This window comes from Pangasianodon hypophthalmus, chromosome 14, assembly GCF_027358585.1.
Source record: "Pangasianodon hypophthalmus isolate fPanHyp1 chromosome 14, fPanHyp1.pri, whole genome shotgun sequence".
Taxonomy (NCBI): Eukaryota; Metazoa; Chordata; class Actinopteri; order Siluriformes; family Pangasiidae; genus Pangasianodon; species Pangasianodon hypophthalmus.
In genome coordinates this window covers 9,133,741-9,145,802 of record NC_069723.1, presented here as the reverse complement: position 1 = coordinate 9,145,802, position 12,062 = coordinate 9,133,741, and the positions used below count along the sequence as shown (strand labels likewise).

Genomic DNA, 12,062 nt, shown 5'->3' with positions numbered 1-12,062 from the left:
TGTTTACATATGACTTATGCACACAAGTGAAAAAAGAAACGAAGAATGCTGCATTAAAAAGCAGTGTTTATACTACATAGACTATTGCTCTGCTGTACCATTGACCAAAAAAAAGTGCAATGCTATAAATACAACATGACAACATGAATACAGTCTAGAGTTGGCCTGAATGATTTTAAGCAATTGGTTGTGGCTGTAGCTCTACCAAGGGCCTTTTATTTATTGTTAGATTACTAATTAAAAGTGCGTCTCTTGATAAAGGCCTCAAACAAGCTTTTCCAAAAATAAATATATTTAAAAAACATCCAAAAAGACACTGCTTTCAACAAGGGGCAAAGGAGCAACATCTTTGGCTGCTCACCTGGTAGGCCAGAGGTATTCTAACTGTGCAGCATGCCCCAACAGGAATAGCAGGGGAGGGTGGAAATGCCAAAAAAGAAATATTTGAATGACCATTTCAGGCCTGCCAACCTTTATACTAACAGAATACAGAAATACACTGAAAGAGCACTCTTTTTTCCATAACAAAAATGACAGATGAGACAATCAACAGCCGGAATAACTGACAGGCGAGCAGCTGTCTTGAACTCTCCGCTTGAAAGATGTGCTGATGAGGTGTTCTCGCTTTCTGTCATGGTTAATGGACATTGTTATTTTAGTTTTTATTTCATTAATGTGAAACAAAGTCTATCAATGTGTGTACAACTATCATTAGTATATCTCATCAGTTAATTATATTTATTAGGGATGCCACCAAAATATTTTGGCCAAATATACTGTAGTCAAAAAAAAAAAAAAAAAAAAAAAACTTTCAGTTTTTATCCAAAAAGGCTGAAAATTTTGACTAGGAAAAGGCCTATAACAGAGTGTAAAATCGAACACTTTAGAAATAATGTTGATGGTAATTATAATTGAACACTCATTTTAAAACTGTGTTTGTTTACTTTGCTCTCCTGTGACTGTCAGAACCTATTCATGGCTTCACGAGGGACATTAGACAAGCAATTTGTAAAAGGATTATATCAAAACTGTACTGTTATGGCATGTTCAAAAATACCAACAGGGTACCAGTGCAAAATATTTTTCACACCCAACCAGCAAACCAGCAAATTACTTATGCACCTAAGGCCAATATAAGAATTTTATATGACTATGTACACTCAGTGGCCACTTTACTAGGAACATATGTACACCTGCACATGCAATTACCCAATCAGTCAATCATGTGGCAGCAGCTCAATGAATAACATCATGCAGATACAGGCTCAGTTAATGTTCACATCAAACATCAGAATGGAGAAAAATGTGATCCCAGTGACTTTGTCGTGGCATGGTTGTTGGTGCCAGACAGGCTAGTTTTAGCATTTCAAAAACTGCTGATAGATTTTCACAACATTGTCTCAGATTTTGCATAGAATGGTGTAAAAAAAAAAAAACACCCAATGAGCAAGAGTTCTGCAGGAAGAAAGCCTTGTTGACAAGAGAGGTCAGAGGAGAATGGTTCGAGCTAACAAGTTTCCACTCTTCGGCTTCTATCAGCCAAGAACAGGAATCTGAGGCTATGTTGGGCATAAGTTCACAGGACAGCTGAAGATGAAAATGTCACCTGGTCTTTTTCCAATCATCAACTGTCCAGTTTCGGTGAGACTGCACCTACTGTAGACGTGGAACTTTTAAACTTATTTGCTGTTTGTAATGTCCGTTCAGTGTTGCTATTATGCCTGTCATACATACATACATATATATATATATATATATATATATATATATATATATGTGCACTCTTTGAGGCACTCTCCTGATAAAAGGGATGGTAGAATATGTTATCTTTTTTTGTTGTAGCCTATCTGCCTCAGTGTTCGATGTCCTGTGCATTCTGAGATGCTTTTCTGCTCTTTACCATAGCCTTCATGTCTGTAAGTGTAAATGTCTGGCATTACTCACAGCATCACTGTTCACAGGATGTTTCAAGTTTTTCACACCATTCTGTGTGAACCCTAGAGATTCTTGTGCGTTGTACCAGAGTACTGGAAAATCAGTAGTTTTTGTACTCAAACCAGCTTGTCTGGCACTAACAACCATGCTATGGTCAACAGCACTGAAATCACATTTCCCCCATTCTGATGTTTGATGTGAACACTACCTGAAGCGCTTGGCGTGTAGCTGAATCATTTTATGCATTGTGCTACTGCCACATGATTTGCCGACTGGATAATTGCACGAATGGGCGGGTTTCCAGTTGCTGCTATTAAGGTGGCCGGAGAGTGTATATTATACTATTTTTTTAGCATGTCTTACAGCTAATATTTCTAAAACAAAGCCATTGGCTATAGAATGCCCTATTTGAATAGCTCCGGTAACAGAGCAGCAGAAGGGTGATGGATATTTGTCTGCCTCCGGGAAAAAAAAATTAAGCAATTGCAATGTTCTGAAATCAACCTACAAGAAGCTGTTTTGCTGATTTGTGTCAATAAGGCTTAAGTATGATAAACCAGCTGCACTCTTCTTGCACACTACTGAGTACCCATCACAGGGCACAATTGCACATACATTCACATACACACACACGCTGGACAATTTGGAAATGCCTGCTAACTCATGTGAGGACTGGGGGAGGAAACTAGAGTACCCAGAGGAAACTCCTGAAGCACAGGAAGAACATGCAAGCTCTGCACACATGGTGTGGAGGTGGGAATCGAGCCCCCAACCCCGGAGGTGCGAGGCAAATGTGCTAACCACTACGCCAACATGCCCCCCTTGAAACTATTATCAACAAGCATAAACAATTTTGTAACAAGCTGACATGTAAACACGTATGAGTGACAATAGACAAAATATTGGCTTTAATTAGTACTATACTATAAAACTAGCTTTCACTACATACCTTCTAGAATTATTGGTACCCTTCAAGAAAATGGCCAATAAGTAACATTAAAAAAAAAAATAACACATACAATAAGTGATATTTTGGGCTCAAGCTTATAGGGAAATTGTATAGTTTTGTTTAAAAACCAAAGGTTTAAAAGTAGTGTATTTTTTTCTACAAAACACTGATTTCAAAATCATCAACAAATTTATATATAATGTGACACCTATTCTGGAGACAATAACAATACTGAGTCTCTTCCTGTAATGTCTAACAAGATTAAAAATACTAGTAGAGGCATATTTAAGCTCTGTCTTTTTTATATTGAAAGTTCTTTGTTTTTTCCCATGGTAATGGATGAAAAAGTGATTTTACATGTGTGTGACTTTATATTTAAATCCCAGAGAAACAAGACATGGTTAAAGGTGACAACAGAGGGCCTTGGGACTGAGAGCAAATGAAAAATGTGTTTTTCAAGCATGACAGTTTGTTTGCATTTTATTTAAAATATTCTTTAGGGGTTTCAATATTTTTGGCACACATACAGTGGGGTCTGAAAGTCTGAGACCACTAGTGAAAGTGCTTCTATTTTGCATTCTTTTCTAATTTAATACAATAATTTTTATTACAAATTATACTATTGACAAAACCTGAGTGAAACGTAGAATCTTTGAAATATTGACGTGAATTTCAGAGTTTCTTAGTATTTGGTATGTCTCCTTTTGCTTTAATGCCAGTGTGCATTCGAGCTGGCATGGACTCCACAAGTTTGTGCAAAACCTTTTGATCCATTTTATATCAATTCCATTGGAATATCTTCTGAACACATGCTTCAATAGAAGAGATTAGGCATGAGGAAAATCTTACCTTCTGAACAAAGTAGTTAACTTGATCAATATCACAAATTTGCTTACATTTAAATAGGGACCTAGAAATAGCTCAAAATCTTGAATAAGGGTATTGAATATTTACTTTCTTTGTTTTAAAAATTTCATAATTCTAAAACCTTCTGTTTATTTCCAATTTTAATTGAAAAAAAAAATCCCAGATTTTAAATGTGGTCTCAGACTTTTGGACCCCACTGTATATACAAATAATCATGCTTTTGAATGTTTTATTCATCAATTGATCAAAAAAATCAGTGACATCATACATGTAACTTCAGCATTCTGTCAGCACCTGCTTTATCATTTCCATGTGGCTTCATATGAACTAGAAGGCATTTTCTTTTTTATTTCAGTTATCTGCCATTGGAAATTGGAAATGCAGGTAGATTCCAGTCTTCTATTTAATTATAGTGTCCTCCATCAGGTAAAGTCCTTATTTCTTGACCAGGAAAATGCCCATAAAAGCTGCCTACCTAGGCATAATATAAGTAGAAGTATAAGATAAGTACCTCTAAATAATAAATAAGTTTTAATCCTTAAAACATTATATATTGAATATCACCCACCCATTTTCTGTAGCGCTTATCCTACACAGGGTCGCAGGGAGCCTATCCCAGGGGACTCAGGGCACAAGGCATAGACATCCTGGACAGGGTGCCAACCCATTGCAGGGTACAATCACGCACACACAATTTAGAGATTCCAATCAGCCTTAGAAGGGGGGAGGAAACCAGAGTAACTGGAGGGAACCCCCAAAGCACAGAGAGAATGTGCAAACTCTGTGCACACAGGGCAGCAGTGGGAATCGAACCCCCAACCCCACAACTGGGAGGAATACATGCTAACCACTAAGCCACTGCGTCCCCACAGTAAACCACATTAGCAATAATTCAAGTATGGTCAGTGTCGACTAAATGAATAGTTAGAGTACCACTCGAGAAAATGCCATGACAATTACACTTAAGACCAACAATGAGGGCAAAATCCCAGGTTTACTCAGATAAACACAAAATATATTTAAGCAAACCAGATTTATAAGGCAGAGAGATAAACTGAACATGAACCGAGAATGTGTCTGCCTATTAGAAAAAAAAAAATCTGGAACAGGAATTGCAGGAAACGAGTGACTGATGATAATTAACCTACAGCACCATCAGACAGCAGCCAGGAAAGAATGTCACAGGTTCTGCAGTGCTATTTACAGACAGATTTGTTTTATAGGCCTGCATGATTATAGCTAAAATAATTATGAAAATCATTATTTATCACAATGATACTGCAGATTTTCCTGCTTATAAAATGTACTAATTTTCTTATACAAGATCCTACTTTCTTATACATGAGCCTACATGACACAGGTGACAGTTTAAAGGAAAAACCATCTCTTAGAAAGGCATTGGTCCAACACCAAGACTGTGCCTTGGAGCACATCCTACAAGTCTCTAGAACTGTAATGGATGGATGAACACCATTCTTCCAAAGGATATTTCATCACTTGCTGTTTTGATTAAGGTGGTGGAACGCGCTGTCTAACAAAAATCTCCCATAAGTGTTAAGTTGGGTTGAGGTTTGGTGACTTTGAAGACTGTATCATATAATTTACATCGAGCCCCTATGGCCTGTGGACGGGAACATTGTCATCCTGTGAGAGACCACTCTCATTAGGGGAAATGTTTCATCAGGATATAGGTGATCAGTCAAAATAACTTCTTAATTTGGATTTGCAGTGACCTTTCCCAGTGAGGGGAAAAGTGAACCCAACCCTGGCAGTGAAATTCACTGCATTTGTTTCGTTTAAATTGTCACCTGATGGTATATTGATTTAAATGTAGGCTTGACTATCTCTCTATGTAGATAGATAGATAGATAGATAGATAGATAGATAGATAGATAGATTATCTTTCAGGCCTGTAGATAACATAATATCACTAGAGCTTATAATTACACTTCATTAATGAAACTAAAAATCATAACAATGAGTGCAAAATGACTAATTGTGTAGCTGTGTCATTATTACTGTCTCAGGCATTAAGAAAGCAAAACAATTTAAACTTTTGAAGAGAAATTGAGTTCCATGTTTCCACTCTTGGGGCTTCCAGGAATAAACTAAGATCTAAACAGCATATTAAGACCAAACAAAAAAACCCTAATGCAGAGCTTGTATTAATATTATATGGTATTTTAAAGGCATAAACATGTGCCTCATCAACTCCTGAACATGTTTTCCATTAATAGACTGATTTGCAGACACCATTTCTAGGGTTGCTAGACTGAGCAGGGAAACATGGCCTTGGCCTGGCACATGTATTTTGGCAAAGTTACAGCTGGGGCCAGTATATAGTAAACTGAGTGAATTTTAGACAGCAATTGGGCTCAAAGCAGTGTATCTAATCTGGCAAGCCAGCCATATTATCATTCAACATCAGCGCTCCTGAGTCCTGTGTGGAGCGTAACATTATTTTCTCATGGTGATGTTTCATGGTGATGTAATGAATTATTTGAATGTCTTCTCCATTCGGAGTGGGTGATATGACAAAAATCTCACAATACTTCAAGACATTTCTATGATACGCGATATATATCATGATCTATAGGTTTGTAAACCTGCCAGTAGAGCACTAGTGCTATTATATACTACATGGTGTCCCAAAAGTCTCTATACATACAGGAAATTAACACTTTTTAACAAAATACCTTCCAATTTTTATATATATACTTTTTTTTTTTTTCAGATAGCCTTTAAGAATGATTTGGACAAAAGAAGAATGTATTGAAATCATTTGCATGGCTGGATCGGGAAGCTGTCCCAAGGTTACAATGGACTTTAACAGGAACCATGGTAAAAGCACATCACACACAACACTGTTGCCAAACTTATTAACAAATTCAAAAAGACTGGAAGTGTTGCGGACCAACCAAGAAGTGAACGTCAGACGTGGTGCTGGCAGATATAGTCCCTTATGTATGGAAACTAATCAGCTGCTTCCAATCAGTGCTTGTAATTGTTATAAAAACAGAGATGATATGAGCGATCTCTCAAAAAGTGTGTTATGACATAGCTTATCACATTATTACTGTCATATCATCATATTGCCCAGCCCTATTCCCTATTCTCCATGGTAACATTTAATAATGCAACCAGGTGATATGAATTAATATGGGATAATTGCATTTTTTTAAACAACTACATGGCCATAACTAGCTTTGAAGACACAGAAGTCAGAACTCTGTCGTTTTGTAAGGTTTCTGTTTTTGTAGTCAAAGATCTGACATATAGTTATGATATAAATGCAAGAGAATACATATGATATATATGTGAGTGGCAATTGACAGTTTAATCTTTAATCTTTAATATTAATGTTTAGTGCTTTGTATCAGGCGCACATGTAAGCTTGAAAACAACTTCCTTGTGTGTGCAAGCACGCTTGGCCAATAAACCTGGTTCTGATTCTGAAATTGTTTCTTTTATTTAGACTATATGTAATGTTGCCAGCCAAATCAACTTGCTAGTTGCAGTAACATTAGCTATACAGCTACATACTCATGCACAAGCTCAGTAGCTTACTATAAATAAACATTTCATATTATTTCAATTTTAAGTTGTATTGTGCAACATTACTCATTAATAAGATACTACGAGCATGGTAAAGTGCATTATTATTATTATTATTATTATTATTATTATTATTATGAATAATATCATGTAAAGTAATTTAAAAATCACCAGGTAATTTACAAGTAGGCTGTCTTGTAAACAGTTTAACTGGAGTCTTTGTGGAAGAATGGAATATCATGGAGATTAGAAATTAGCAGTTCATGTAGTACACCTCTGGAACTGTGATATATGCCACATTTCTGCAGTGTGGATCTGACTACACGTTTGATCCTGCACAAGCAGAAAGTGAGGCCTCATACCTGTAACTGTAAGCATAATACTCAGTTTAATTAGCTTGTGTCGCTGTCTTCGCTCGACTATTTTTACTTTCAATGTACAGCCGTTTACTGTGTATCTATTTCAGTCTTATATAGAAAGGCTAAACAGTGAAAAAAAAAGAAACGCTTACGTGTTGCGCCGCGTACGCGTAGCCGCACGTTCCGTTGCGCGTGCACGTTTACCAAATTCAACAAGTACACGGTATTTCTGTCTCTGTAACTCTCTGTGATCTCTATCTGCTATTTTAAAACTCCACTCGTAATTGTTGGGATGGCTTGTCAGTTCCACGGGGAAAAGAAAGACTAATTATTGCACCATGCATTTAATCTGATGTTTTCAAACTGGGTAATAAATGAATGAATTTTTCACTTCATTGAAAAAAAAAAAAAAAAAAAAAAAAACGAGACTCAATTCTTATCCTTATCCTAGTGTGTAGTCTTATGGAAGAATGTGAATGACTTTTTTTAAAACTATATTTACACTAACTTCCATGTTTCAGTCTAGTCTATGAAATGGACAAGTAAGTATAGCCTACAGTGTTAAAACACAAGGTCCTTGTAGTTTGTTTTTTAAATCACATTTTCACTATACTAAATAAACACTATACTAAATAAACACTGTACTAAATCTATACTAAGTAAACACTATATTAAATAAACACTATACTAAATAAACACTATAGCCTACTAAATAAACACTATAGCCTACTAAGTAAACACTATACTAAATCTATACTAAGTAAACACTATACTAAATAAACAATATAGCCTACTAAATAAACACTATACTAAATAAACACTATAGCCTACTAAATAAACACTATATTAAATAAACACTATAGCCTACTAAATAAACACTATACTAAATAAACACTATACTAAATAAACACTATAGCCTACTAAATAAACACTATATTAAATAAACACTATAGCCTACTAAATAAACACTATACTAAATAAACACTATACTAAATAAACACTATAGCCTACTAAATAAACACTATAGCCTACTAAGTAAACACTATACTAAATCTATACTAAGTAAACACTATACTAAATAAACAATATAGCCTACTAAATAAACACTATACTAAATAAACACTATAGCCTACTAAATAAACACTATATTAAATAAACACTATAGCCTACTAAATAAACACTATACTAAATAAACACTATACTAAATCTATACTAAGTAAACACTATATTAAATAAACACTATACTAAATAAACACTATAGCCTACTAAATAAACACTATAGCCTACTAAATAAACAATATAGCCTACTAAATAAACACTATACTAAATAAACACTATAGCCTACTAAATAAACACTATACTAAATAAACACTATAGCCTACTAAATAAACACTATACTAAATAAACACTATAGCCTACTAAATAAACACTATAGCCTAATAAACACTACACTAAATCTATACTAAGTAAACACTATACTAAATAAACACTATACTGAATCTATACTAAACAAACACTATACTAAGTAAACACTATACTAAGTAAACATTATACTAAATAAACCCTATACTGAATCTATAGTAAGTAAACACTATACTAAGTAAACATTACACTAAATAAACACTATACTGAATCTATAGTAAGTAAACACTATAGTAAATGTGGGATAAGTGTGTGAAAGGATTTTGCCAGGCATCTTACCTGTGTTAATGCTCTCTTTTCCTCTTGTTGCTTGTCTTCCCTGGGAGAGAAGCTGTTTATCCTGGAGAAAGATTTCTTTTCAGAGATGATGCTGAAGACTCTTTAAGTGCTACACCGCGTTTCTTCGTGTCCAGAGAGAGCAGGCGCTGTATGAATGTATGAAAGAATGAATGAATGGATGATTGAATGGATTAATGAATGAATGAATGAATGAAGCAGCGTAACAGCCAGTCGTGAACTGCTCGGGAAGGGCACTTCAGTTTAAGAAAGAAAAAAAAATAATAACATTTAAAAAATAGCCTTATTTCCCTGCTTAGTAGGCTATATCCGTAAAATGCCGGTGAGGGAAAATCCTCATCCCAGTTAGAAAGACGCCACTTGTCCTTTCTGTGTCCAACAAAGTCCGAATCATTTCTTTGCCTTCCCGACTACCTGAACACTGACAGGCTGAAAAGGCTGGTTTTTCTCTCTTCCTCTCCGCCACGGCTTCAGGAGCAGCATCTTAAGAGCAGCTCACTGCTTACGCTTGTTTGTGTGACACTCAAACCTCTCCCACTCAGAATCACCTACACATCTTCGACATTTGGATGTGTTTGCAGTAATACAAACATTTGGAAGAAGCTCCAGTCGGCGTGACGTGAAGCTGCGAGGCTGCGTAAATGTGCTCGCAATAGGCAACCGGGGGCTCCGCGTAAGCTCGCGCGCGCGCGCGTGTGCGTGCGTGCGCGCGTGTGTATGCGTGTGAGTGTGTATGTGTGTGTGTGTGTGTGTGTGTGTGTGAGCAAGGCAGCCCGGCACTTTTTGTACACAGCCACATACGCTATAGAGCCTTAACCGATTTGTTAGACCTGACGGTGTAGCTCGCTAGGGGATCTCAGAGCGCTCTAGTCATCTCCACAAAACACCAATCCCATTTCTAACCGCATAAAGAGGTAGAATATAGAATAAAAAAACACCTTAGTATCATTGCATGAGTGAATTTATTTCATCTTACAATCTTACAACAGCCTCTGTTGAAAAAATCCAGCTTATTCTCATCAGCTCCCAAAACATGATCCGAGCTGGTAGACTATCTTTGCCTTTTACCCAATAAAGAGAAAGCGAATAATAGCTAAGTGAGTTTATTTAAGATCTGATAGTCTTAAAACAGCCTGAACAAGGTGTAAATGGTGCTCTGCTGAACAATCTGATCAGCTAACTGCCACCAAAACACACACCAGGCTGGTAGACTTTGTCTTGACCAGTTATTTACCAAATAAAGAGATAGCGAATCACACCTAAGTGCCATCTCCTAAGTGGATATATGTATTTAAGTGGTCTTAAAACAGCCTGACTACAAAGCAAACAAATCCAGTTGAGTCTGATCAGCTAACTGCCACCAAAACACAGGCTGGCGCTGATCATCTCATCATCCATATTTGCTCAATGATAATTGATTTTCCAGCTTCCTTATGACTTGACTACTTTGTTTTTAATTGCTTTGCCATTTTGTTACTTTCTTTAAAAAAATGTATGAATGTAGCCTTAGTAACAGAAAACTTACTAGCTTTGAAACATGGTCTACCAGCTGGATCAGCTTGAGCTGTGCGATTTTGCTGTCATACACAAACATTGCACATTGTAAGAGAATTGTAAGAGAATTCTTTGGTTGTGAGCTGAGATCTTAGAACACATGATGATATATTACAAAGTACACATTCTCATCCGTGGCCAAAGTGAATTGTGACCAAAGGCAGCCCAAGACAAAGTTATGGGAGTGTCAGAAAGTTATGTTAAAATCTAAAAGTGTGGCTGCTACTATAACTCTCGTGTAAAAGTCACCAATAGGAGGATGGCATAGAATGATGTAAAACTTGCAAAAAAGCTCCAAATGCAGTAGTGGCAAGGTGAAATGTAAACGAAACATAGTAATGGACAAAAATATCCTTATTACATCAAACTGACCTTGAAGAATGTTTCGGTTTATGCAGCCCATTTTCTGCACAACCTGGATCACGCTTATTGATGACATTAGCAGAACACAGTATTTTTTTCTCACAGGTTAGAGGATTTTTAATCATATAATGTGACATGGAGATCAAGTTATCACAAATTGTGTTAAAGAATTCATCCAAGATTTTATTGGGATCATCTGATACAGTGTGGCAAGTCATAGTCTTAAAAGACTTCTAGTCACACTGTGTAAAACTGGCTTAAGGTAAAATTTTCAGGAGGGTAGTTTGCAGTGGAAAAAAACACTTATATAGTATATTAGCTGCTTCTTTCAACCTCATCCTATGCAAAATGTCCTCTAATGTCAATCAAGTGACAGTGATGTCCTGGAATTGTATAGCACCTTCTGGAATTTGCAACACCACCAATGTTCCTTTATCAGCATGTCTCCCAAAAAAAGTTAATGTTAAATGTGGGCATTGTTTATTTGATTTCCAAGATGTCAAAATGTATTTGCAGAACAGCAAAAAAGAGGCCTAAATGTGTTGTTTTAGGGTACTGGGGTGGGAGCTAAACCAGTGTAAAAGAGAACCTGAAAGAAATGTGTCAATTAGTAGATATTTTTAAATACTATTTCTACAGCAGTGAAGAAAAACAAGAAGTGATGTACTGTATTTGGCTTGTAGAATCACCTGTTGCAAAGCAATAGGTTTGCAATGAATGGGTACCTGTGAGCTCGTGTATGCAGAAGAGCGAAGATAGCA

The 12,062-nt window shown here is 36.2% G+C and overlaps 1 protein-coding gene across 2 annotated transcripts in view; it reads right to left on the bottom strand.

Moving 5' to 3' along the window:
* The window catches only part of grik4 (glutamate receptor, ionotropic, kainate 4), a 352,304-nt gene extending 342,182 nt beyond the window's left edge, over nucleotides 1-10,122 (bottom strand). For both annotated transcript variants that reach the window (XM_053239647.1, XM_026924740.3), the window contains exon 1: nucleotides 9,367-10,122. The gene's annotated coding sequence lies outside the window, so the exon portion shown is untranslated. The remainder of the gene's footprint in view (nucleotides 1-9,366) is intronic.
* Between the last annotated feature and the right edge of the window lie 1,940 nt (nucleotides 10,123-12,062).